Below are 6,959 nucleotides of genomic sequence, written 5' to 3'. Positions count from 1 at the left end.
AAAGAGAGGAGACGTGCGGGGACTGAGTACTTCGGTACAGTAATGGCCCAGACCTGCAGGTGTATTGACCTCTGTATTCTAAAACGTATATGTGGCAGAAAAGTTAACTGGCAGATCCCAAGGTAAGTTGTAGCACTCAGATTTCCGTAGCATGTGCGCTCGGGAGCCATTTCGTAGCTCTCCCAACAACTGCTAGTGAAAGTTCAAATGCAATTTGCCAAACCAAACTACTCAGCTCTTATTGCATAACTGCCTTTCCGCACATCAGACATTATTTCTTGGGACAATCTTGTAAATATGTAAGCCAATTTGACTAGCTAGGCTGGAAAATTAAGGAGCATGTAAAGGACGAGGAGGGGACGTCCTCATGGCCACTAGCACGTCTTGTAAAGATGAGGATGTCTTACACGCTCTCGTGCACCTATCCATACTGAGGTAGAGGACGTCATTTGTCAAACAATGGAAGCACCCATTGCTCCCGCATAGTTTGGCATCTGCTATATGAACGCATAGCCCGTATGGTATATTGATCTTCTTGCTATCCATGCCATTCATGGTTCGACCTGTATATCATGGAATAATAAGAAATGGTCAATCATTGTTATGCAATTCTTTTAGAGTAGTATAAATAAACGACGCAGTAGATTAGACAAGAAGCAAAAGAGAAAGGCCTTACTAACTATACTAAGTACATTAACCAGTGAACAAAGACTAAGCATTGTGCAGATACAGAAATATTGATGTGTTGGATGCCTTACATTGAGCAACACTGGCAGAGCATACGAGATGTAGAGACACTAGGGCTGCTAGTGCAAGCATGCGAATCGTGTGCTTGCCCATACCCCCACTCGATACAACACTAGCTAGCCAAGCACTCAATCACTTGGCTGTCGATGAGAAATATTTTGCTACCAATCAACTCATGACTCGATCGTATATATATAGAGAGAGATTTGAGAGAATAGAGAGCCAGTCATCCCTATCCCTTGCACTTAACATCAAGCAATAAATTGGAACTGTTTAATATCTTCTCATAGTATGAACCCTCATTAAAAGCATAGATTAAGGAACATTAATTTTCTTCCCTTTTATACAGGTTTCAAAATTTTAGTGGCAAAATACGTATGCGAGTTAGGAATGTTGGATTTATCTACTATTTTTATATTCCCAAATGCTATATATCTGACGTTAATTTTTTGTGTCTTTCATGCGAGCGACCTGAGGAGCATTGGTTATGATGCACGAATCTTAGGGCACATCCCCCTGCCACCTCAGCATGGAGAATCGTTCGGTCCGGTCGTTCATACCGTGAACGAGCCCCCATCACCTATTTGTCTTGTCTTGAACGCGTCCATGCACCCCCAAATTCCCCTCCCCCACTCTCTCTTCCACCTATTAATGTTTTGTACAATCAAATCCCACTGAAATAATAGTAACAAATTCACACCACAACACTATGATCACGACTAACGTACATCTCTCAACATGCAAATATTGTTGGAAATATGCCATAGAAGCAATCTGTGATGATTATTTTTCGAGTCAATTACATCACAAGTGCCTGCACTTGGCAAGAAAAGTCAGTTTGTTGCTAAATCGTGTGGCATACATTGAACCGGTGACAAAACTTGGTTTGGACGTACATCTACACCGCTAATCACATTTGTGTACACACAAGGTGCTGACAGGGCGTGCCAGCGTGGCGGGGGACCCACTGTCACTGGCTGGATGGCACGGGTGAGGTCTTGTGCCATGGTTTTTTGCAAAAAAATCTGAAATTTTATTTTCTCACGAAAAAGACCTCGAATTTGTTTTTTCTTTAAAAAACCACAGAACGTCAAACAACAAACAAACATGGAAAAACTTGCGTTGTTGCCGTTCGAACCCACGAACTCATGCTACCGGTCCAATAAGGCTAGCCAACAGACCAACTACCAGTTGACATCATATCAGATAGCGGCCCAGTTCTTTTGGCCGATTCTCTTAGAATCTTGAGAATCGAGGCTTGCTCCAGCTTCTCCCAGAATTTTGAACCCATATACTCTCTCCGTCTCAAAATAAGTGTCTGAACTTTAGTACAACTTTGTACTAATGTTAGTACAAAGTTGTGACACTTATTTTGGGACAGGAGGAGTATTTTTTACAATCTTACCTAGTTAGGATGTAAAAAACTAGGATTATCAAAAAAATATGGATGCAAGATTCTGGGAGTAGCTGGGTGGAGGGTAGATTCTCAAGATTCTGGGAGAATCGGCCGAAAGAACTGGGCCAGCAAGTCCTAATGGCCTAGAACCAACCACACATGTAAGCTTTAATGGGTTGCAGTAACCGCCGCCTATTTTTCACATGTTTATTTTTTACATTTCTTAGAATTCTATAAAAAATCATGTAATTCTAAAAATATGTTCATGTAAATTATAAATATACTTATAATTTAGTTAAAATAAGTATATTATAATTTAAAATAATAAGTCATATACATACAAAAAAATATTTATAAATATTCACATATTATTTCAATATATGTAAATTAAAATTAATATACATACAAATAAAGTATTCTTATTTAAACAATCTACATGTAATCCTAAAAATATTCATATATTATTTGGCAATGTTTACAGAACTAAGATAATGTTAGTGAATTATAATTTATTATTATGTATTCATCAAAATATTCATGTATTAATGAATATTAGGGTATATTCATGCATTCACAAAAACAACATGTATTTCCCTTACAAGAAATATTATTATTTAAAATAATTTTCAAGTAATTCTAGAAAATATTAATTTATTATTTGGAAAAGAATATTTACATAGCTAAATAATAATTATGAATTAAAATAGTAGGGTTTTTTGGGTACGAATTTAACAAACTATCATGTTAAAAATTGGTCGAGGTGGCTTTAGCTCATTTAAGCCTCATGTGCGTGTTCGCCTATAGGCCATTACATATAGCTATCCTATGCATACAATCAGCTTGACTTCGTGGGGTGGCTAGCGTTGCTGTCTTTTAGCGATAGTTTGTTCGTTCGAACTAGCGTGGCTGGCATTCTTTTTAGCTGCATGTAGATTTCTGCTTCTACTGTTTCTTGACGGGTGGGCCCCAACTGTCATAGAAACCAACCTTAAGAGCTTTCTTTAAGAAAGGAAAATTCAAGGGGATTTTCGTGGCAAAAAAATAATACCAGGGTTTTTTTTTGCAAAAAAAAGCAGGCCACACGCCCTCACCAACGTTTCCGGTCACTGACTGTGGGTCCCACGCTATGCGGGCGCGCCTAGTCACCAATGTGTTTGTATACAAACACGATTTGCACCGTATATGCACGCCCAAGCCAAGTTCTTTCATCAGTTCAATGTGTGCCGCAAGTTTTAGTACCAAACTGACTTTTCTCGCCAAGTTCAGCCACCTTTTGTGTAATTGACTCTTATATTTACAATGTATTCATTAAGTTATCCTATATACATAAGAAGTTGATCCCCACTATCCTATTTATCTCAACATGCACACATGCCACCTCACCAAAGACCCACCACTACATGCATGATAAAAGCTTTTCATTATTAGTTGATCTCATGCACACCTTTCACCTAACCACACATGCCACCTCATGAAAGGTCCACTCAATATGCATGAAAAAGGTTTTTCATTACCTTATGCCATTTATGTTCAAAATATTTTCTGACTACACAATAATTATATGTAATATTTATTTTTATCTTTAGTTCATATATTATTAATTCAATAATGTAAGCTTCATACAATCAAATCACTGAAATATATTGCAATCAATTTCCGCAGCAACGCGTCGGGCATTCTCTAGTTTATATAGTCCTTGAACAATATCACCGACAAGTATATGTGACTTGTTTGTGAAACTATGTTTGTGTGACCTTGACACTTTTTTAGCCTCACTCATGTATATTAATTTTAATTTACACATATTGTTAAAAAAGATGTGGCATTTGCAAAAGCTGATACACACGTAGGTCAGAACATTCTTGCTGATATGATTTTGTTACAGTTGAGCATTGAGTTGGTAGAAAAGGTCTCAAAAGGATCTACATGTCATGATCGATAAATGTTTTCAGCTTATTATGATATGACTTTTTTATATGTTTTGTGCTTTGAAGCCTCGCAAAAACATAAACAAAGAGACAAGGTGACCTGAGCATACTTATGGAAGGCGGCGGCTAGGCTTTGCAATATGGAACATTGAAGAACACATCTTGAGATTGATTGAAGAACACATCTTGAGATTGATTGATTGCAATATGTCTTACAATGGATGCCTTGTGCGATTGACGAGTACAAGTATGAATGGGATGGATGAGCACTATGGTGGTGGTGGAGATGGCTATGGAGATGGCGGCGGCTAGGTTTGCGGATGAGGATGATGATGATGATGAAAAGGTCCTGGCTTTTGTGCTCATCTCTCTGTTGAAATTTCGACGGGTCCCTTTCACGAAAGTTGCTTAGGTGGACGATCTGCCTCGAAATTCATGCCATACGGGCCATCATACGGGTGCTATGGAACGCCGATTTTTGTGCTATCTTCGCGCAGACGCCTCCTGTTGATTCCTTCTTCCTCCATTCTCCTTCCATTCCATTTCGACACGTGACTTCTTCCCTTTTTAGCCCATTTCCCGTGGAAACACATCAAAGAGACGGTTTGTGTAATCCTTTGCATTTATTAGTCATTTGTACCAATATCGGAGCGGATATCTCTTTTTAATTGAAATATCTCGATTTCAACAAAGGTGAAATGAGTGTAAAAATATCACCCATCAGGAAGCCATGGAGAAGCTATGAGCTATGTACAAGACGACTAGGAAACAGAGGGCGAAAAGCAAGAGGAGGAGCTGCCGCCTCGCTACAGGATCCAGACGTTCGACGGCACACCAGACTTCCTACATGAAGCAGAACCTCTAGCCAAAAAGACCGCAACCGAGGAACTCTACAAAGGGCGGACAACCAATAGCACAACGGACGTCCGACACACTCCAATGCCCGAACGACCGGCCATCTCCGCAAATCCGATCATCGGAGTGCAGAAGCAAAACATTGGAATTCCGACGACCACCAGACACCCGGTCCTCCCCAAGCCCTTGGACGACCATCGTCCTCCGAAAACCCGACACTATCCGTCCAGGGCCAAATCGTCGAAAGTCCGGAGCCCTCCGGACAGCCGACAATCGTCAGACGTCCAACACTGCCTGTGCACAGACACTCGGGTTTTGACCCATGTATCCCCCTCTCTACCCCTAGAATATAAATACCCCTTCACTTGGACGAACTAGGGTTAGCAAATCATATTATGAGATCTTGAGATATTTTCTCCTATCTACCCATCAAGGCCTCCATGTGAGAAGATCCCTTAGGATTCAAGGCCAGTCTAAGGGAAGATTCATCTTGGATACAAGGCCCGTCTCTCCTTGAGATAGGGATGAACTAGCTACTTATTTGTCCTACGTTTGTTGGATTTGGATCTTGGATCTTCATATGTGTATGTGGATTTAGTGGATGCGTGATTGGATCTTTGTCCTGAGTGTTTCCTCTTTGTGTTTTTCCCCTTGATTTCTCCTTTCCCCTCCTCCAACAGTGAAAAGATCACTAGCAAGGGCTTGGCCCCATAACACTTATACAGATAAGTTTCCCCGTGCCACTTAGACCGTCGAGAAAATTTGGCTCCTATTATTGACCATGTGATCCAATATTTCATCAAATCCAGCATGTTGCTCGATGTTCAAAGATGTAAACATATCAAGAGGCTCGTAGTCAACACCGAATGACAGCTCCTTCCATACCTCTCTCAAGTGGTCGCTAGAACAATCACCATCTATTTCCACCACCTCTGGAAGGCCATAAGTTTTGATATCCTTCCCCATCTAGTGAGCAATATGTTGGATGTATCTAAGCACCATCAGTTTCCCAATGTGGTCTGGTTCGGATGGCTACGACAGCAATCCTCGAGCATTGACTCTAGACGTTTCACCCAACATTCTCTGATGTTAATCGCCTCGCGGAACACTAAAATAGTCGCAAAAAGCCTTCTTAGAGAACAAGGCATCTGGAAAGTAGCAACCTCAGTGAGGCAATATCCATCAAGGGAATTGTCTAAAGGTCAAGGAGAGCTTTCCATGTACAATTTTCAAATCGTCATATTAAGGCACACCTCTAACATGACTAGGAGGACTCTCAAGAAGTATCTCTCACCTTCTGCTAGGTTGGCATACAGAATTTCTACCAACTTGTCCCCTTTGCTTTCTTCTTTGACGCCTTTTCTTATTCTTAATCCACCGGAAGAATTCTAGGAACTCTTTGTACAAGAATTTCTTCGCGTAAGGATCCTTCCAGTTCATCCAAATATATTCTGCGAGCATGGTTCTGGAAGAAGATAGCTTTCTGATGACATCCTCTGGATTATCTGTCGCTTGCAACTAGATAACGGCTAAGAAAATCTGTGCCCTAGCAGGGGTCATCGGAGAACATGGGTGTGCGCAGCACCAGAGTGGATGAAGACGGCGTCGCCAAGGCCGGCCGAGTGCTGGTTTGGGAATGGGAGCTTGGGGAAGACAAGAATAGGACGGCTCATGAGAGCCAGTGTAGATGCGAACCCTCATGACAGGGTAGAAGAACTCACCGTCGCCGGATCTTGGACAGGGGCGGCCTCCCCTGGTCATCCTCCATAGCCATAGGACAGAGAGATCGATGGACTTTTTTGTACGCGAGTGATCCATGGAATTGAAGAGAGGTGGTGTGGTGACTTTGTACATCGGTACATTATGGACCACCTGGAGACGTGTTCACCTCTGTATTCTAAAACGTATATGTAGCAAAAAGTTAACTGGCACAGATCCCAAGCTAAGTTGTACCACTCAGATTTCTAAAGCATCTGCGCTTGGGAGTCATTTCGTCGCTCTCCCAACAATTGCTAGTAAAAGTTCAAATGCAA

At 41.2% G+C, this 6,959-nt stretch overlaps 1 long non-coding RNA gene across 1 annotated transcript; it reads right to left on the bottom strand.

The window, feature by feature from the left end:
• Window positions 1–213: 213 nt before the first annotated feature.
• LOC141025463 (uncharacterized) lies at window positions 214–903 on the bottom strand. The gene is made up of 2 exons (XR_012186939.1): window positions 759–903; window positions 214–563 (listed from the first exon to the last, which is right to left on the bottom strand). It is a non-coding gene; the product is annotated as an uncharacterized lncRNA (long non-coding RNA).
• Window positions 904–6,959: the final 6,056 nt, after the last annotated feature.

The sequence above is a fragment of the Aegilops tauschii genome, chromosome 6, assembly GCF_002575655.3.
Source record: "Aegilops tauschii subsp. strangulata cultivar AL8/78 chromosome 6, Aet v6.0, whole genome shotgun sequence".
Taxonomy (NCBI): domain Eukaryota; kingdom Viridiplantae; phylum Streptophyta; class Magnoliopsida; order Poales; family Poaceae; genus Aegilops; species Aegilops tauschii.
Note: the sequence above shows the minus strand (reverse complement) of the source record. Positions and strands in the feature narration are given on the sequence as shown.